Source organism: Herpailurus yagouaroundi, unplaced genomic scaffold, assembly GCF_014898765.1.
Source record: "Herpailurus yagouaroundi ecotype Mexico unplaced genomic scaffold, PumYag 77, whole genome shotgun sequence".
Lineage (NCBI taxonomy): Eukaryota > Metazoa > Chordata > Mammalia > Carnivora > Felidae > Herpailurus > Herpailurus yagouaroundi.
In genome coordinates, this window is record NW_024412388.1 from 45,298,904 (window position 1) to 45,318,491 (window position 19,588).

General features: G+C 41.8%; 1 long non-coding RNA gene across 1 annotated transcript in view; it reads right to left on the bottom strand.

The window, feature by feature from the left end:
• Positions 1–2,994: 2,994 nt before the first annotated feature.
• The window catches only part of LOC121027194 (uncharacterized), a 282,693-nt gene continuing 266,099 nt past the window's right edge, over positions 2,995–19,588 (bottom strand). Inside the window, exons 10-11 of the long non-coding RNA XR_005788599.1 lie at positions 11,244–11,417; positions 2,995–4,346 (exon numbers count right to left, since the gene is read on the bottom strand). This is a non-coding gene — a long non-coding RNA (uncharacterized LOC121027194). The remainder of the gene's footprint in view (positions 4,347–11,243; positions 11,418–19,588) is intronic.

Consider the following 19,588-nt stretch of genomic DNA (forward strand, 5'->3'; position numbering starts at 1 on the left):
CAGGCCGAGACAATAGCCTGACTTGAGGCACAGATTTTCGAGTTTAGGGCATATGCAGAGAGTGAACCCAGGTGAGAGCATTTTGTTACCAGGAGATGTAGACAACTTTGAGCACTGAGCTTACAAGCATGATCACCAGTCCCCCCAGTTTTTCCAAGTAATACAAGTCTTTTGCTTTGTCCCACACTTCAGCCTTATTCCTGAGACCATATTCTTACTTCCTACCTGGTTTGTGCCCCGGGGTCAGTTCTACCCAGCCTGCAAGACCCGCTCACAGCTCACTACTTAGGTTCCTCTACCCAAAGCTTTTCTCCAGTTCCGCAGCACAATCACGAGCTCATTTATTTACGTCAAGATCCTAGAATCCTTTGAGGTGCTCCTGGCAAGTGCTATACCCAGCACTGGGATGTTAGAAGCTTCCCTGGGCATTTTCCTGCAGTCACTAAGTAGCAGTACAGGAAAGCTTGGAAGGTTATGGAGGACTTGTCCAGGTTAACCGAAAAACCTCGTTTTCCTTCCCCCTCCCCCAGCTAAAGAGATTTACTTGCTATAACTACAACCCAGCTGTCCCTTATTTTGCTACATCACCACCTCCATGCCATCTATTCATCTTAAAGCTTTCACGGGGTGATAAGCAGTCATTTCTACGGATGTCTGTAAACTGAAGTCTTAGAGCACCTCATGTCACAAGAATCCATTCAGTCTGTAATGGTTTTGTCGGCTGGTCACCTTAACTCTGCTTGGCTAAAATGGCTGGAAGAGCTTTCAAGTAGAAGCTATGGACATTGGAGTCAGTGCAAGGTGGGGAGACACAGCCAAAAGAAGTCAAGTTCTTTTTAGAGCTTTCTGACACTAGGTATCAGGACTATGGAAAGATCTTACCCCCTTAAGTTGTGCTCGTTTGTCCCGAGACTTTAGATTCTTCACCTGTCCTTTCTCAAGCAAGCTGAGAAGTGTTCCCCCCCGGGACTACATACCGTGGACTGCTGGGTTAGATTTTAGCTACACTTGTGCAATTGCCTGGGGTTGCAGCTCAAGATCCACACACTATGAAGACCCTGCCCGAGATGGCGACCAGGGAGCCCAGCACCCCAGCAAAATGCTAAGGAGGTGCCACTTTAGGGACTCTAGCTGAACTAGGAGCTGCTAGGAGAAGCCGTTTTTAGAAACCTGGTTATACAAGGGTGAGGTACTTGAGTTTTCTAGGATCAGACCTGGTAGAGAGTATCCTTAGAAGTTAGTTGAAGCGTTTGCTCTTGACACCCGTTAAGTGTGAGTGGAAGCAGCCTAGGAGGCATACCCAGCAGCCGGACAGGCCTACCAAAGCTGATGTCCGTGTTTCTGGACTCACGGTTGACAGGTTTCCACGTGAGCATCAAGGCCTGCCCAGAGCTTAGGTTACCCGCACTAAACGTCAGACTTAACCTTTTTGCTACTTCACAGGATACCTGGATTTCACTACTCCATATGCATTTTTCATGGAATACGCTGAAGTTAGGGGATCAGTAGCAGGCTGCCTGCTCAAAGGCGCTCAACCCCTCTTCCCCCTGCTAGAAACAGTCGTCAAGTGTAGCTTATTCTGCTTCTCTCTATTCAGCTGTTACTTGGCCATGAACTACCAGTGCCTGAGAGTGGGTTCTAGTAGCTTGGTGCAATCATTCTGGCATTTTATCTGACCAAGATTTCAGCAGCTTGAGCCCCGAAAGCAAGGTGATTAGGCACAAGCCAACGAGCTCTTGCTTGCACCCTAGGTGAGAAACCTCAGACTTAGCAGAAAACCCCAGAAAGACCTGCTTAGCTCCTTGCCCATACCGCTTTGAGTCTGCCTTCAGAAGCCTTAGGACAGAAGAGCAGAGCTCCGGGAAGATACATGTAGCTGGGAAACAAGCTTTCTGTGAAATAAGCAGCCACACTCCATCACAACGTTTCCTCTCTAAGCAGTAGGAAGGTCTAGCTGACCAGTTTCTATGTTCAATTGTCGGAAAAGGGAGACGGACCTTCCCCTACCATTACGGGAATAACAGCAATGGCCATAACCGCTAAATTACGGAGCGTCTCTGCTGGAGCACAGCTTCTCCTGCTAGAGGCCAAAGTGAAAGACGCAGAGCCCCTTCTATAGGAAGCTGGAAGAAAACTTCGGCGGGCCTGCTTCCCCCTCCCTGGCAGGGAACCAGGCAAAGCCTGAAACTCAGGGAGCAATCTCAGTCACGCAAACCACCCCCTAACCCTCAGGGAACAGCCTTGTTCAGAACTAGGGTAGAGAGAGGAGGTGAAAAGCCAGCTCTCCTGGAGAGGACAGCATGATGCTTTGTAAAAGAAGCCACAGCGAAAAGAGAACAGTCCTGCCAGCACAATGGCCTTCCAGGCCCGGAAAAGGGACAGAAAAAGAAACTTCTTGGGGGGAAAGAAAGCAGATACCACTCCCTCCCCTATCCCCTAGATGCCCCTCTCTCTCACCCGACCCCCTACCTCAAAAAACACAAATCAGCAAACCCAGAGTCGGAAAAACCGCCCCCACGGAAAAAGCCACAAAAGCCCAATACACGACCGGCATGAAAACCCCTCCTCTAGACCAGCGAAGCGCCCAAGGCCCGCTTTTAAAGGCGAGCGTGATTGGCGCATGCTCACTGGGAAGAGAGTTGCATCAGCGAGGGGAGAAACACCTGTCTTCCCATCCCTCCTCCCGTGCTGCCTCCTCGTGTCACTTCCAGGCACCTGCGGCCTCCAGGAAGCAAAGGGGAAGCCAAATCGTAGCGAAGGCAGCAGCTTTATCTGGTGGGTTCCTTGGGCACAGCTGGGCCTCCTCTGACCTTCATTTCACCTTTACCCCCAGATCTCCTCCACATTTGGGCTACAGAGCGCCCACGGAGAAGTGCTTCTCAAAGACTAGCTGTGAGGACCTTCGCAGTATTTTCCCGAATAAACACAAGCCTTCGCCTGTGGGTATCTCCACTCACGGATAGGGCTGCCAGGTTTAACAAATAAAAGGGCAGGACTCATAGTGACATCTGAATTTCAGATAATCAACAAACGGTTTTGTAGTCCAGGTACGCCGCATGGCAAGCTGTACTGTACTATTTGGGGTATGTCTGTATTGCGAGGTTATTCGTTATTTACCTGAAATTCAAATGTAATTGGGCATCCCGGCCTTCATGTGGCAGGCCTTCTCAGGGGGCCCCAGACCACCCAGAATGCTTCCCCCCCGCCGCTTGAACAACTGCGGGCTAATTTCTTCACAATGATAATGAGGAAAACAAGAGGACCGGTTGCCGCTAACCTATTGCACCTGAAACTTTGGAGCACCGCCAAACAGACCCAGGTCTGGCCCGCCCTGAAAACAGTTCCTCTCATATTCAGCAGGCTCTGGAGAATAGGCCAAAGCCTGAAGCAGCCCCTTGGGAAAGAATTTGCTGTTAAACTTCCTGTGTAACTTGGAATAGATTTAGCCTTCTCTGTGGTTATTAATTTCCCCCAATGTGAATTCAATAATGACGGCTACTCTTCACTGAGCCAGGCACTTCATTGATGTTATGTCTCATTCTTCCAACAGTGCTGCTTGTTGGGCATTATGATCTTGATTTTACAGATTTATATTTTACAGAACTCAGAGAACAAAGGGCCCATAGTGGGTGAGAGCTAGGATTTCAACTCAGACCCCATTTGATGATAAATCCTGGGATCTTTTCCGTTGCTCACATCACTTCCTAAGTTTCTCTGGGCTGTTCATTCATGTTTGTTAGATTGGTTGCTTATAATTAGGTAATACAGGCACATAATACAAAAGTACAAAGGTATAAAAAGGCAAAAAACAAGAATCCCTCCCTTGTCTCCTATCCACTCAATTCTCCTCCCCAGAGACAGTCAGCCAGTGAATAGATTTCAGAGTCCGTCCATTTTCTTTCCCACACAGGTGGATTTGTATGCAAATTTTTCTGCACTTCCTTCCCGTTTCTCCCACTTAATACATGCTGGAGATCTTTCCATTTCAGTAAATGTAAAAGTGTCTTATTTTAATGGCAGCATATTATTCCATGGATGGGCTATATTTTTACCAGTGCTTCAGAGTAGTAAATTTCTGTTTCTTTTCCATCATTTACTGTGTTTAGAAACAATGTTGTGACACATACTTTTCTGCCAGCTTATATTTGTACATGTGCTCTCCATGGGGTACACGGTTAGGAATGGAATCCCTTGATCAAAGGATAGATACATTGTAAACTTTTAGAGATATTGCCAAATTGGAGTGGGGTGAGGCAACTTACCCTTTTTTCAGCAATATAAGATGACCTCCTGGCCCCCGATATCCATTACCCACGTTTGTGATCTCCGAATTCTAGACTCCAGCGCTGTGAGAAAATAAATTTCTCTGGTTTAAACCACTCAGTCTGTTGCGGTCTTATGGTAGTCCTAGGAAACGAACACACACATTATAGGGAGTTTCTTGCCACCTGTTAGCAAAAAACACTTCTTACTTCCATACTCTGCCAATGTGATAGGTGAAAAAATTGTGTCTCGTTATGAATTTCATTCATTTGCATTTACGTTATTATAAATGTGACGGGAGATCTTTTCCCATGTTTGAACCTTTTTCTTTTTCTTTTTTAGAATTGTTCATCTGAGTTGCCTGGGGCCCCAGAAATGAAGACAACACATGAGTAAATTCTTGTGTCCGGTTGGTAAAATAATGCCAACTTGTTTTTTTAATTTTTTTTAATGTTTATTTATTTTTGAGACAGAGAGAGACAGAGCATGAACGGGGGTGAGTCAGAGAGAGAGGGAGACACAGAATCTGAAACAGGCTCCAGGCTCTGAGCGGTCAGCACAGAGCCCGACGCGGGGCTTGAACTCACAGACCGCCAGATCATGACCTGAGCCGAAGCCGGCCGCTTAACCGACTGAGCCACCCAGGCGCCCCTATGCCAACTTGTTAAACATTTTGTTATTAATTTGTGGAAGCACATCCTATTTTCAAAAAAGGACCTTTTCCCTGTGATTTGAGTTTCAAATATTTGTAGGTTGTCTTTCAACTTTGTGCATATGGTAGTTTTTCTAATTCAGCGTGTTTACTTTTTATGTTGTCGGATTTATGACCTCAGAATTTGATGTCAAACTTAAACTTTCTCTGTTCCAAGGTTATAAAACAAATTCTCCAATGCTTTTTGTCCCACACCTCTGTTTTTTAAAGTGTTTAAAAATTTTAACTGCTCAGAAATGTATTTAGCTGTCATTTGCATTTCAAATGTTTTCCTCCTGGTCTATAATTTTCTGTTGACCTTTTATGGCAGATTATTTTGTTGTTCCACGTTATTTGCCCCCTATCCTATAAGAGGATTTTACATCTTGTTGACTGTAATGCCTCCCATCCAGGGAAAAAGTCAACATCCCTCCCCACTGATGTGTACTTGGTGAATGGTCACCAATATTTTCACAAAATGAGACCATGTTATACAGTTTTTTGGGGTTTTTTTTTGCTTGAAGGAACATCGTGGGTTTCTATCAACTCTCTTGTGCTTTTCCCTTTGCCACGAGAATGGCATGTCCCAAAGAAAGGCTGTTCCTTCAGCCTAGGTCCAGGAGATCCACAGCCACCAAGAAGTAATGTGAGTGAATAATAAATGCTCACTGTTATACACTACTGAGACTTTAGGGTTGTTTGTTACCTCAGCAAAGCTGACTAATTCACATTTTTAGTTTTATCTATGTTTAGCTCTTGTGTCATGAAGTGCAAATACAATCCAAAAAAGAAATGGGGTGCCTGGGCGGCTCAGTTGGTTGAGCATCTGACTCTTGGTTTTGGCTCAGGTCATGACCCCATGGTCCTGGGCTCAAGCCCTGCATCAGGCGTGGAGCCTGCTTAAGATTCTCTCTTTCCCTCTCTATTTCTCTCTCTCCCTCTCCCATGTGCTCTCTCTCTCTAATAAAATATAAAAAAAAAATTTTTTTTTAAGGAAAAAAAGAAATGTTCCTTGCCATAAATTACCACTAAGTTAAACCCATCTTAGCACCACCACCCAGGTCAAGAAGTGAGATATTGCCATCCCTGGAAGATAAGATTGTACCCTTTCCTCACTGTTACGGGCTGAACTGGGACCCCCTCAATTTCATATGTTAAAGTCCTAAGCCCCAGGACTTCAGAATGTGACTGCATTTGGAGACAGGGTCTTGAAAGAGGTAATGTTCATATGAGGTGACATGAGTGGGGCCTAATCCAATATGGTGTCCTTGTAAGAAGAAGAAATTAGGACAAAAACACACACAGAGGAAAGACCCCGTGAAGATCCTGGGAGAAGACCGCCATCCACAAGCCAAGGAGAAAGGCCTCAGGAGAGACCAATCTTGCTGACGTCTTGATCTCTGAATTCTCGACTCCAGAGCTATAGGAAAATAAATTTCTGTTGTTTAAACCACCCAGTCTATGGTGTGGTCTTATGCCAGTCCTAGGAAAGGAACACACACATTCTAGGGAGTTTCTGGCTACCTGTTAGCAATCACCACTTCTTCCTTCCATACTTCCTTCCATCACTCTACTGTGTTGCCTGTTTCTTTATTTTCATAGCAATATAATTATACAGTGCCTTTGTGTGTGTGTGTATGTGTGTGCGTGTGTGCGTGTGTGCGCGTGTGTGTGCGTGCGTTTGGCTTTTGGTGCTCAAAATTATGTTTGTGAGAATCATCAGTTTCTTTGCTTTAAAAATATTCTATCCTGTATTAACTCCCGTCTGCTGTCAATGCCAAGCATCCTCCTGTTTGTGGACTTTTGGGTTGTTCTCAGTCTGGGACTGTTATGAATAGTACTGCTATAAAATTCTCGGACACATCTCTTGGTGCTTATTTGCATACATTTCTGTTGTGTAATTACTCAAGGGAAGAATTGCTGGATTAGAGGGTACTTTAGTAGACAGTATCAAATACGTTTCAGAGTGGTTTTAATAATTTATATCCTCACCGAATGCAAACTGGTACAGCCGCTCTGGAAAACAGCGTGGAGGTTCCTCAAAAAATTAAACATAGACCTACCCTATGACCCAGCAGTAGCACTGCTAGGAATTTACCCAAGGGATACAGGAGTGCTGATGCACAGGGTCACATGTACCCCAATGTTTATAGCAACAATTTCAACACTAGCCAAATTATGGAACGAGCCTAAATGTCCATCAACAGATGGATGGATAAAGAAGACGTGGTTTATACATACAATGGAATACTACTTGGCAATGAGGAAGAATGAAACTGGCCATTTGCAGTAACGTGGATGGAACTGGAGGGTATTATGCTAAGTGAAATAAGTCAGTCAGAGAAAGACAGATACCATATGTTTTCACTCTTGTGTGGATGTTGAGAAACTTAACAGAAGACCACGGGGGAGCGGAAGGGGAAAAAAAGTTACAAACAGAGAGGGAGGGAGGCAAACCGTAAGAGACTCTTAAATACAGAGAACAAACTGAGCGTTGATGGGGGGTGGGGGAGAAGGGATAGTGGGTGATGGACATTAAGGAGGGCACTTGCTGGGATGAGCACTGGGTGTTGTATGGAAGCCAATTTGACAATAAATTATATTTTTTAAAAATTAAAAAAAATAATTTATATCCCCACCAGAAGTTCAGGAGGGTCTCTGATGTTCTACAATCTTGCCAATATTTGTTATGGTCAGATTTTCTATTTTTTTGTTTTATGTTCTATTTTTATGTTCTATTTTTTTCATTCAAGAATATAAAATAGTTTCCTGTTATGGTTGGAATTTGTATTTCTGTGAATACAGATGAGGTTAAGTACCTTTTCATGGATTATTAATCGGTCATTAGAATATTCTGATCTGCAAAGTCTTTTTTCAATACGTTCATATTTCTATTGGATTGTTAGTATCTTTCATACTAATTGCAGATATTCTTTGTATACTATGAAAGTGAGCCCTTTGTTGGTTATTATGCCATGAATATATCCTTCCATTCAGAAAATGTACACTTGTCCCCACCTTACATCATATTCAAAAATCACTTCCAGATCCATCGTGGGTATAAATAAAAAAGACAGGACAATACAACTCTTAGAAGATAACGTGAAAGAATATCTTCATGACTTTGAAGTAAAGAGGGTCTTCTTGAGTAGGGAACAAAAAATAGACTAATAAATTTGATCACAACAATAATAAGACATTGTTCATCCCAAACCTCCATTTCGATGAAAAGGCAAGCTCACAAAAAGGAGGTGATATTTTTAGAGGTGTTTAAGCGAAGCAAATACTCATTTTTATTGGAAGAAGTTAATGATAATACTGAAAGTTGGTTCATTGAGAAATGATAAAACAAGCATTATATAAAGATTGAAAAACAGAAGCACATAATAGATCACTGTTTCTGGGAGTAGTACTGGAAGTGAGGATGGGTGATAGGGCTGGACAAAAGAACTTTTGGGTTTTATTATTATCCCTCTATAGTATTTGATTTGTTAATTATGTGCATGTAGTACTTTGATTTTTTTAAAAGGACACTCTGAAAAGAAAAAAGATGGAGTATTTCTTAAACTCTCACTGCAGTACCCCTGGAATAAAAAATGAAGACACCTTGCGGAAATATAGGCGATCCCCTAAAACAGCAATGACAAACTGAAAAATGCTTTGAGGGATTGTATTTCATAATAAAAATCACAAGACCTTGGGGCACCTGGGTGGCTCAGTCAGTTAAGCATCTGACTCTTGATTTTGGTTCAGGTCATGATCTTAAGGGTTCATGAAATCAAGCCCCACATCCGGCTCTGAGCTGTCAGTGGGAAGCCTGTTTGGGAGTCTTTCTCTTTCCCTCTCTCTGCCCCTCCCCTGCTTGCACTCTCTCTCTCGATTTCTCTCTCTCTCTCTCTTTCTCTCTCCCCCTCTCTCTCTCAACAAATAAACTTTTAAAAAAATCACAAGAACTTTGTCTTCTTCCTCACAATATATTCATGTTAATTTAATGTGAAATCATCTTTCATTTAAAGTACTTACATTGTCATTCAAATCTTCAGGTAAATTTCATGCTCAGGGCGCTCCAGCTTCAAGTAGCCTCAGGCCACCCTTGTTACCCCCCTGGGGATGTAAGTAACCCCAGTTTGAGAAGGCTATTTCTAACTTGTTAATGCTGCCTTAATGGCTAAATATACTATAGCTTCCAGATGTATCTATTTCAGATGTTAGATAGGGAGCACAGGGTAGTGTAATGGAAACAATATTCATTTTGCAATCAGAAGATGTAAATTCAGCCCATGACCTTAGCGTGGGCCAGCCACTCTAACCTCCTCAACTATAAAACAAGCGTGATAAATACTGATTTTGCTTACTACACCACAAAATGGTTCTAGAGCTTATGTGAGAAATTATTTTGTAAACCGTGTAACATTTGTCTTCTAGTGTAGAAAACTCAGGTCAAATATTAATGCCAACATTTTAAACGTAAGTTGGATACTATGATACATATTAGGGTCCTTGTAGCTTCTCTGTCTCCTACTTCAAGGAATTTGCATGGTTTTTTTCTAATGTTTATTTTTGAGAGAGAGAAAGCGTGAGTCGGACCGGGGCAGAGGGTGAGGAGGACAGAGGATCTGAAGCAGGCTCCCTGCGGACAGCAGAGAGCCAGAAATGGAGCATGAGATCGTGACCTGAGCCAAAGTCCAATGCTTAACCAACTGAGCCACCCAGGTGCCCCAAGGAGTTTGCATTTGACTTATAGCTTCTCTGTGTCTCCTACTCAAGGAGTTTGCATTTGACTGGGCATAAGTTCCATTTTACAAACACTTACAGCATCCACTCCATATCAGGCTATATGCTAGGAACTATCGATACACAGTTGATCCTTGAACAACATGGGTTCAAATTGCATGGGTCCACTTACAGGTGGATTTTTTTTTCAGTGAATACAACACGGCACTGTTGATATATTTTCTCTTATGACTTTCTTAATAACATTTTTTCTCTAGTTACTCTAAGAATATAGTTTACAATACACATAACATACAAAATAGGTGTTAATCAACTGTTATTGGTAAGACTTCCAGTCAACAGTAAGTTATTAATACTTGTATTTATGGGGGGAGTTAAAAGTTATCTTTGGATTTTCAAATACACAGGAGACTGGTACTCCTAGCCCCCACGTTGTTCAAGTGTTAACTATGCAAAAAGAAATCCCTGTTCTCAAGTAACATACAATCTAGAAATCTGAATTACAGATTTAGTAGCAAAGCCTTTCACATCAGCATGCATGTTGCATATTTTTCTGATTGTGTTACCTGGGTGAAGTCATTTCCCTTTTGGGACTTCAGTTTCTGTATCTATGAAATGAGCATGCTGGGACTTTGCATATATTCAGGATTTATTGATTTCCATTATTCTATATTTACCAGGACTCTTTAATGCTTTTTTTTTTAAAAAAAAAGTTTATTTATTTTGAGAGAGGAGGGTGCAGGGGAGGGGCAGAGAGAAAGGAGGAGAGGGAGAATTCCAAGCGGGCTCCACACTGTCATTACAGAGCCCAACGAGGGGCTAGAACTCACAAACTGTGAGATCATGACCAGAGCTGAAATCAAGAGTCAGACGCTTAACTGACTGAGCCACCCATGTGCCCTTTTAATGCTTGTTTAAAAAACAATCTGCAGCAATTATGGGACTGAATATCTTCTTCTACTTAATACATGAATTAGGGTTCAACCAGGAAGCTCTCAATATTAAGCACAGAAGAAACTGGTTGCACTGTTGAAAGAAGAGCTGAGAAACCAAGAGATTAGCAACAGTAGGCAACTGCTGTCATTCCTATGGCTGGAGCGAGTGAGGTCTCCAGAGCCCCATGGTCAGGGTCACCTGGGTGGAGATGGAACCAGACAGGCTGCCTCTTATCTCTGACGTGTGCCTCCCAGGGCTCAACCCCACTGGAACTTTCTAACCAGGAGACTGGGGAATGCAGAATCGTCCCCAGAGATACGGAGCAAAGCAAAGTTAGAGTGAAGAATGGAGCTGAATACAAACAGCACACAGACTGGTCCCCTCACCATGAGCCCGGTAGTCCTCAAGGAGAGTGCCATGTATTGGAAAAGACCAAGCACATACTGATTAAGCAACAAAAGCGAAAATGATGGTAGCCCTATTGTTTTGTTGATACATGTTACCTAAAATCCAGAAATTATCATCTTCATTTTTCAAATGAAGAAACAGGCTCGGAGAATTAACTTGCCCAAATTCACAGAACAAGGAAAAGTGAGGCAAAATTGGAACCTATACCCACCTGCCTCCAAAGGATGTAAGCTTTCTTCTGTCCACATTAGGTGTTGCCAGTTCTCAGTAAGAGGGGTGTTCAGAGAGTAGCAGAGTCTCTATTTTGTCCTCTGAGAAATGGGATTTGGAATGGCTCCAACAGGAATCCTTTCTCAGTATAGGCTGGCATCATCTAGGAAGATTTCTGTAGAAAAGGTAGGGCTTTTGAGAGCGGGGGAGGAGGGGCGGTTCTTAAAGCATACGTAAGACTCATGGAGAAAGAATACGAATACAATTCCTTGTGTTTTTCTCTCCTTGAGCAATCCCTTCTCTCTGCAGATTTGAATGAAGTTCTGAGCAATGAAACATAATATTGCTTACAAGGACCCTAATGAGCTCTCTTAGGTCTGTGCTTAGGGTATGCGAAGCAGTTGTCCCATTACTCAGCTCGGGGGTCTCAGGGGTAACCCAGAGAGTGTCTGAGTCTACCCTCCATCCCTAGAGCCTTGTGCCCTAACTGAAACGTACCTGCATGTTTGACATTAGCGCTCCTGGACAACTGGATCTCTACTGGCCATACATCTGAGAACTCTCAAGAACACTGTTTATTCCTTGAGAAATCTGGAATGAATTAGGCTGAATAAATTGGCTCTCAACTTGGCTGTTTCAGATGGCAGCAAAGGAATAACATATGCTGCTCCCCCTTCCTTCTCCCCCCGCCACCCCCCCCCCGTTTTTTTTTATGAAAGGGGAAATGAAAACACACCCATATCCACACAAAAATTAGATTTGGTCAGATCATGCTCCACTGCTCCGGCAAGTGGAAACCTTTGATCAGAATACTTAGGTGTCTCAGAAGAGAGGTAGGATCGCCTACAGCCTGGAGAATGCATCCTAATGCATGTCTGCAACCTGTGTAGCATAAATCGAGTTGAACTGCAGTGGCCACAGAGCCACTGTTGCCGGGGCTACTGAGCAGTTAGCAAACACAACAAAGAGCTCTCCTTCCCTAATCCTCTTACCAATCTCACCTTTCTCCTCCTTGCCAGCTGTTCACCCAAAGAAAGCCACTTGGAGCCTTGGAAATATTACTCAGGAAAAAATTAGAAGAAAAAAAAAAAAGAAACAATCGAGCATAATGAAGCATGATTACACCTGCACGTGCATCATCTTAACTGCGCAGACTCAGCTTACAAATAATGAGAACAGCGACGGGTGGCACTTTCGAGCTCCGTGCTAAGTTCTGAGCACATATGACCTCACTGCCGCGTAACAGCAGTTTCATAATCAAAGTACTATTGTTCTCCTCACGTTATGGATGGTAGAATTGAGCCTTCGAAAGTTGGAGTCAGTTTCCTGAGCTACTTTTGAAAGTAAAGGAGCCGTGTTTCAACATGAAGTCTTGTGTTGCGCATGTCCTGGTCACCATACCGTAGCCCGTGTGATGAGCGTGGAGGCGGGGCGCCCAGACCCCCCTTCAAGAAAGGCTTCGCTGCCCAGCCGCTGTCAGCAGGTGGCACTCAGCTGTCGGCCCCTGCTGGGCTCACCTCGGCTGCACGGCACCAGCTCGCCCAAGAGCCAGTCTTCCCCAGGGCAGCCTGCATCCAAAGACCGATGGGCAGTCCCGGACACATGGCCACACGGTATCCCATGGTCAGGCTGACAGGCTTTCCTGTCACCTGGAACGCAGCCAGAGCAGTTTTCCCAGTTGTGACATGTGACGCCTGTAGGACGTGAAGACTCCTGCCAAGTATGTATGTATAAGTATATACATATGGATATCTTATGGAATATGATTCAGCCTTAAAAAAGAAGGAATCCTGCCATTTGCAATAACACGGATGGACCTTGAGAGCAGTATACTAAGGAAAATAAGGCAGGCAGAGGAAGGCAAATACTCATATGGAACCTTAAAAAAAAAAGTCAAACTCATAAAAACAGAGAGTAGAAGAGTAGTTGCCAGGGGCCGCGGGGGTGGAGGGAACAGGGAGTAACGGTTGATAAACGTGTGAGGTGGTGAATACATTTATTAACTAAATGGGAAGAATCCTTTTATCGTGTAGACATGTAACAAATCATCACAATGTACATTTTAAATATCTTACCATCGTATTTATCAATTATACCTCAATAAAGCTGAAAGATACTCTTCAAAATGCTTAAAAATAAACATATGACACAATGAGCAAATCTCTGAAAAGCATATATGTAAAAACTAAGTGTTTTTCAGATTGAAGACCGTTTCCAAAATTCAAATTTTGCATTAAAATCAAATTGCTTTATGGCCGCATTTCTACTTAATATGAAGGTGACAAAGTTCTCAGCTGTCTTTTCCTGGGTAGCCCTGAGCATCACTGAGCAGGGGCAACTTCCCGAAGGTCACCTCAACAAGATGGGACTTCATTCCACCATCGTTTGTTCGCTATCTGTCTGCACCTACCTTCAAGCTCCCTTAGGTAAAGCCCGCAGCTTCCCGTTCACCCCTTTATCACCATGCCTAGCACGGTATCTGGCAATATTAATTAATTTATTCAACAGTTGCCAGGCGAGTGAGCCATAGATGCAGAGGTCAATTCATTCCATCAAATTTAGACCTGTAGCCATCCACTGCCTGGTGCAGGTCTTCTTTATTTCTCAGTCACAAACAGATTTTCCCTCCTCAGCCCTTGAAAGTGGAAGAAACCCAGGAGGAATTAACCTTTCACTCAGAAAGCCACAAGAGGAAGGACTGCATTAGATGTGAGCAATTGGGAATCCTGCCACCTCAGGACTTCTGTAACATTTTAATGAGGCAGACCTTTATCTATTTCCTTTGCCTCATCCACCTCCCTCCCATATCATATGTCCCTATTGAATCTCATTCTCAACGGCACCAAATGCTGGCTTTCGCATCTCAGCAGAAACAAAGAACGACCCCTTTCCAAGCTTCCCAGGTTCCACACTGCCCAGATAGTGCATTTTGTGAAGTGCTCTCAGCCTCTAGAGGCACTGAGTCATTGTTTCCTTTCCGGGCAACTTCTAAATCATGAGCCTTGTCTTCTCAGAAAACTTTCGGCTCTTCATCTTATCCTCTCATTTGATCTCCTAAATGATCCTATGAGGTAAGAGACCAGATGTCATGCATCGAAAGATCAGTGAACCAGGAAATCAGAAGAAAAGGATTTTCATTTCTCTCTACTATTTATTAGTTGTGTGATCTTAGGCAATTCTCATGACACTCATAAAAAGAAATGGGTTTATAAGATTCAGCACTGGATGGATATTTAATGAGGGTCCTTTTTTTTTTTAATTTTTTTTTCAACGTTTATTTATTTTTGGGACAGAGAGAGACAGAGCATGAACGGGGGAGGGGCAGAGAGAGAGGGAGACACAGAATCGGAAACAGGCTCCAGGCTCTGAGCCATCAGCCCAGAGCCCGACGCGGGGCTCGAACTCCCGGACCGCGAGATCGTGACCTGGCTGAAGTCGGACGCTTAACCGACTGCGCCATCCAGGCGCCCCTTAATGAGGGTCCTTTACGTGTATGGTTCTAGATGCTGGAGGTACAGTGGGACATAAGACAGGTAATTTCTCTTTTTTCACAGAGCCTCCATTCTAGTGGGGTGCAGACAGATGAGAGGCAGCAAATAGAAAAGAGAATTTTGGATATTGATAAATGTTTCTGAGACAATAAAGAAAGTAATGCATTAAACAGTGATCAGTGGGAGCTGTTTTGATTAGGCGGTCAACCTTCACCCACAGAAGGTGAAACTTTTCCATATCTGAAAGACAAGAGGGAGTCGGTGAAGAGCTCTCCAGCTCTCCAGGTAGTGGGAACAGGTATTCAGAGCTGGTCACAAAAGTTCTAAGAGGACGCAAGCTTGGCTGTCTCTGACAGTTCTTACCATGGGTGGCTCCCATTTTACAGATGATGTTCTTAAGGCCAGAGCAGTGAAGCAATTTGCTCAAGAGTAAATGTTGAGTTCTTGGAAGAACATGGATTCAGACTCACATCTTAGGACTTTTAAGGAGAATGTTCTTCACCACTTAAATTCTTAGACCCTTAATTCAGACCCTCATGACCCCACCCCTGGATTATTTCAGTTGACTCTTAATTGGTCACTCAACCTCCATGCTGTCATCCCCAACCCAACCCCACTTCATCTGCCATATTGAAGATGGCCACAGTTAGGTCTCCAATACACAAGTCTGAGCATGTCCCCCTTCGTTTTCCTTTAAACACATTTTTCCAGGGGCCTAAGGATAAATTCTAAGCTCTCCAACTCATTATTTAGTCTATTCTCAACAATTCCACCTCACATTCTACCACCATCCTTCCTCACATCCTCTCTTTAGCTTCAGTAAATGAAACGCCATTTTGTTGCCCACCCCCCCTTAAACATTTTCTTCTCTTTCATTGGTAAATGCCAGTGATTTTACAATGACCCGCACAAATGACATTTCCTGTGCAGCGTGCACCCCTCCTTTATCTATGTCAGCATGACACTTTTACTATGTGACAGTAGTTTCCATATTTATTGCACTGCTTCATTTACTTGCCCCGCTAGATCTCGAGACCCAAAAAGGGTAGAAAACACAATGCATTTCTTCTTGTGTCCCCAGGGTTCATCTCTCTTTCACTTTTGATTTCTTTTTTGACCCACGGTTTATTTTAGAAGCACAGCCTTTGATTTCCAAGTAGTTGGGGATTATGTCATTGATCATCTTAAGCTATTGATGTCTAAATCAATTCCTTGAAGCCAGAGAAAATACTCTGATTTTAATCCTTTATTGATTTCCTTTTTTAAACAAAAGTTTATTTATTTATTTTGAGACAGAGAGACAGAGAGCACTAGCAGAGGAGAGGCAGGGGTGGGGGAGAGAGAGAATCCCAAGCAAGCTCCACGCCAGCATCGCACAGCCCCACGGAGAGCTCAAACCCACGAATTACGAGATGACCTGAGCCGAAACCAAGAGTCCACCGCTTAACTGACAGAGCCACCCAGGTGCCCCTATTGATTTACTTTTAAAGGCTAGTTCTGTAATCTGGCATATGTTCCATACTGTTGGAATGTATACTGTGATGTTGTTGGTTGGAGTGTTTCATAAACGTAAATTAGGCCAAATTGATTTCAAGTGTTTTTCAAATCTTGCATATCCTTACTCATTTCTGGTCTACTGTTTAATTAATTACTGAGAGAGAAGTTTTGAAATTCTATCAGTTTTTGCATATAAGTTTTCTTAGAAGATGCATGAACATTTAGGAGTTCTGTTTTCTTATGATTAACCCCTTTATCACCATGAAATATCCTTTTTTATTGCTACTGAAGTTTTTATTCTGAAGTCTTCTGTAAATAATGTAGTCACTCCAACTTTCTTATGCTTAGTGTTTGCATGGTGTATCCTTTTCTATCCTTTTACTTTCCATCCATCGTTGTGTGTATATTAAAAGTGGGTTTCATGGATCATGCCTTTGGTATGATCATTTAAAAAGTCACAGCCATCCATATATCCAAGGAAATCTAGGATTTCTCCCCAGAGTTTTATAGTTTTGCATTTTACCTTTAGGTCTTGATACATTTTAAGTTAATTTTCCTGAAAGGTGTAAGGTCTGTGTCTAGAATGTTGGGATTTACTCTGCAAGCTAATGTTACTTTAGAGAAATGTTATTTTTCAGGTGTATTTTGTTTTTAACTTTGTTAGGCTACGTCTAAGGTATTCTTTTCCTTAGGCATAATTTTGCTCTCCAACCAGACTTGCCTCTTCTTGGGTATCAAGTAAATGACCCGGGTGTTCCATGATGTCTGTCCATTCTGGCTATTTGGTACTCAACGATAGTTGTATATGAGCTCTAAGAATTTCTCAGCTTACACATTGCCGGTTGTCCTTTGCCTTTACCCATGGAAATTCATCCTATACACCAGTGGCTTTCTACTGAGAATATAATGAAAGGTAATCCTATGTGGTTTTCTCTGCATCTCAGGAGGTTCACCCCTGCTTAGCTCTCTCCTCTCTGGGACTCTTTGCAACTTCCAGTCCTCTCTATTGGAACAGTTGTTTTATAACTGCCAAATATAAACATTTAAAAAACTATTTTGTTCATTTTTCTAGTTGTTTACTATGAGAAAGCTAAATCTGTTTCCAGTTACTCCATCACAGCCAGAAGCAGATATTTAGAAATGCCAAGCTTCTGAATGTTAGACAATCTGGGTGTAAAATATTATCTCCATGTAGCTTTATTTTGCATTTCTCTGATTATTAATGAAATCAAACATCTTTTTCTAGGTTTATTGGTCATTTGTGTTTCTTCTGCTCGTATCTTTTGTCTATTTTAAAAATTAGGTTGTTTTTTCATGTTGGTTTGTATTAATACTTTGAATATCCTGGTACTAATTCTTTGCCAGTTATATCATTGCATACATTGGCTTCAAATATCTTGTTAATCTTCTTACTTTACAGTGTATTTTGTTTAATAGAAATTTTATTTGGGGTTAAATGTTGATAACTATGTCAATCTCTATTTTTTCTAATTTAATAATTCTTTGGTGTCTCCAAAAGTTGTAGAGCTTAACTTTAAATATTTATGGCTTCAATCCACTTATAATAATTTTTTGTGTGCATGGTGCGATATAGGGAACTAATTTAATTTTTTTTCTGTTAGTATATACAATTACATCCATTCTGTTTATTGGGATAATTCTTTTTACTCTATTGATCTGAGTTTCCATATGTAAATGGTTCTGTTGCTAAGCTCTGTATTCGTTTTTGGTCTGATTGTTTATGGGGACTTGGGCTAATTCCACATGTTTTTAATTACCAAAGGCTTGATATCTGGTAGGGTAAGGCTCAGCAGTTTGTTTAGTTCTTTCAAATTTTTCCTAGCTATTCTTGGCCCTTTGAGTTCTGGGAAAAGTACTGTCAAGATTTGGTTTTGAATTTGTGAGAACTGGTATCTTTATCGTGTCTATCCAACTATGGATATGATATATACCTACATTTATTTATATTTTTATTTTAGATTTAGATTTAGATTATTTAGATTTAGATTTATTTAGATTTCCTTTCTCTCTTTTTTAGAATTCTTTATACTTTTCCTAATAAAGGGAATCGATATCTTTTCATTACACTTATTTCTATGTTAAGTTAAAGTTTTAGTCACTATTTAAATGGGATCTGTATCTTCCTATTACACTTTTCTGATTGTTGCATTTGTATAGAAATGTCTTGGTGTTTGTGTATGTATCTTGTCTCGGCCAAGTTTGCTTAATTATTTAATTAGATCTAATACAGTGCCTATGGATCTCTTCAGATTTTTTAAATAAGACGATTGCATTGTCTACAAATAAGGACAGTCATCTCCTTTTATAATTTCTATTTCTGTTTTTTTTTTTTTTCATTTTCTCTTTTAATCACATTGTGTAGGACTCTTACTACATCATTGACCGGAAGCAAAAATCATTCTATTGTTCCATCATCAAGCGTAATGCTTAATAAGGTTTAAAAGACACTTTCATCAGATTAAGGAAGTGCCTTCCTAATCAAAGTATTGAGACTCTTTTTTCATCTTGAATGTGTGCTGAACACCTTAAATGTTTAGTCTACATCTACTGAGATGGTTGTGTGTGTTTTCTCTTATATCAATGTAATGTACTATATAGTAGATTTTTCTGATGGTGAGTACCTGCCTCCTAAGTGAACATCACTTGCTCATATCTTTTAAAAAACCCTCAGCTTGAATTTACACGTGAATATTTTATTTGGTGTTTTGGCATCTGGACCTGTTTTTACCTAATAGTATAGAGATCATTTTGATTGCAATCCACCTTTCTTGAAGGTGGATTAATTTAATACTAATTCCTTTAAGCCTTTCTTTAGGGCTATTGGTTTATTTTAGATTCCTCCTTTTTCTTCAGTCGATTGTGGCAAATTTATATTTTTCCTGAAATTTAGCAATTTAAACAGGTTTGCAAATGAACTCACATAAAATTATTCTTTGTGGGGTGCCTGAGTGGCTCAGTGGGTGAAGCATCTGACTTCAGCTCAGGTCATGATCTCACAGCTTGTGGGTTCGAGCCCAGAGTCGGGCTCTGTGCTGACAGCTCAGAGCCTGGAGCCTGCTTGGATTCTGTGTCTCCCTCTCTCTCTCTGCCCCTCCCTTGCTCATGCTCTCCCTCTCTCAAAAATAAATAAACAGGAAAAGATTGTTTTTAATTATTCTTTGTAATCACTTCATTCTTCATGCTTTTTTTTTTTTTAACCAGAGATGGTCAGGCATTTTTACAGTGGTTTGAGGATCTTTGCTTTTGCTTCATGAAAGTGGTATTCAAGGGGATTCAGCACCACCCTCCCTCCAAAGTATAGCTGCCAAACCCGGTGACATCTTCACACAGACTGTCA